Source organism: Paroedura picta, chromosome 7 (genome assembly GCF_049243985.1).
Source record: "Paroedura picta isolate Pp20150507F chromosome 7, Ppicta_v3.0, whole genome shotgun sequence".
Classification (NCBI taxonomy): Eukaryota; Metazoa; Chordata; class Lepidosauria; order Squamata; family Gekkonidae; genus Paroedura; species Paroedura picta.
The window spans coordinates 116,184,541-116,186,291 of NC_135375.1; positions in this window are offsets into that span (position 1 = coordinate 116,184,541).

Sequence of the window (1,751 nt, forward strand, 5' to 3'; positions counted from 1 at the left end):
CTTCTAATCTGGCATGCCGGGTTCAATTCTGCGCTCCCCCACATGCAACCAGCTGGGTGACCTTGGGCTCGCCATGGCACTGATAAAACTGTTCTGACCGGGCAGTGATATCAGCGCTCTCTCAGCCTCACCCACCCCACAGGGTGTCTGTTGTGGGGAGAGGAAAGGGAAGGCGACTGTAAGCCGCTTTGAGCCTCCTTCGGGTAGGGAAAAGCAGCATAGAAGAACCAACTCTTCTTCTTCTTCTTCATCGTCCATGTGAGAGAATTGAATGCTCTGCAGGACTGAACCTGTGCTGTGACAAATTGACAATATTGTTGGAGGAGTTCTTAGTAATATCCACCTTTTGGTTGGAAAGTTTTTAAAGCTTTTGTTCTCTCAGTGAGTTTTAGATAGCTTGTCTTTTTTGTGTGTGGAATTCTTGCCAAGTGGCTAGATTCCTTGTAGAAATGTCCAGTTCCAAAAGTTTCTCTTTGAGCAACTTCTGTCTGTAAAATTAGTAAACTGTGTCACAATATCCAAATACAGCCATATGATAATTCTTTGCCAAAACAGCCAATCAGTCCTCTCAAATTCACAAAAACATAGGAGAAATAAAATTGTCTATATTGGTGACTAATGGCTTACACTTTACAAATTGTTGCTTGCCCAATCTGTCCCCACCCAAGTGTGAAACATTCCTACTAGTATAAGACAAGAGAGTTAAAATCAAAGTTACATTCTATATTACTAACAGTCACATTGTCCCAATTAAAATGTGAGGTAAAATGTGGACACACTAGTTAAACAAGGCTAGCATATATAGTGATAGTGTAAAAAATGTCTTAGGTGTTAATAAATCTGTTGGAAGACCAACTCTGCTAAAAATGCAAACTCCAATAATTTCTTGATCTGTCTTGCTGACAGCTTCATTTTTTAGAAAGTAGAGAGGGCTGAACTGCTCAACTCCTGTTTCTCCCCAGTCTTCTCTTGTGAGGGAAATGGTTTCAATGTGGCAAAAACATATCACAATCGGGGTTTGGACTAGATGACTCAGGATGTGCCTTCCAACTCTGTAATTATATGAGTCTATGAAATAAACTAAAAGGAAGATAAGTGAACTTTCCCTTAGAAAATGCATGGGAACCCCCTGCATAACAAATAAAACTTACTATAATGATAACCATAATGGCTAATCCACCCCAGGCACTGCCTAGGATTCTGTTTTTTCTCACTATTCTGTTATCTCAATGACCGTTTATGCACTGGAGGTTTCATGCCAGGCTGCAGGCTTGAGTTTTAGTCATGGCAGGTTGCCCCACCTCTTCCTGTATCCACATGGGGGAGAATTTGGCCTGGTGCACCTCATCCGCCTCCTATTTGTGCTCCTGCATGAGAGCTGAGGCAGTGAAGTTCCCAGTGTGTAAACGGTCAATGTGTCTGCTAACAAAGAGTTTTCTTTGAAAAGAAGGGAAATGTCTTTAAGTAACATACAGTAGGAGGAAGAACTGAGCGAGGATGCTTGCCATTGAGACTGGCTGTTTTTCTCTTTCCTGTTGCCAGGGATCCCAAGCCAAGACATGGCTCAGAGTCCTGCCCCGGACTGGCTGGCTGGAGGACCTAAGAGGACTTGTCTACTCTGGGTACTGTATGCACATGTATTTAAAAATGCATTTGCCGTAAGCCACTTTTTTGGGATAAAAATATACGAAATAAGTGAATCATTTAAACACAATGTGATGAAGAAGAAAAACGAAGAAAATGCTACCATA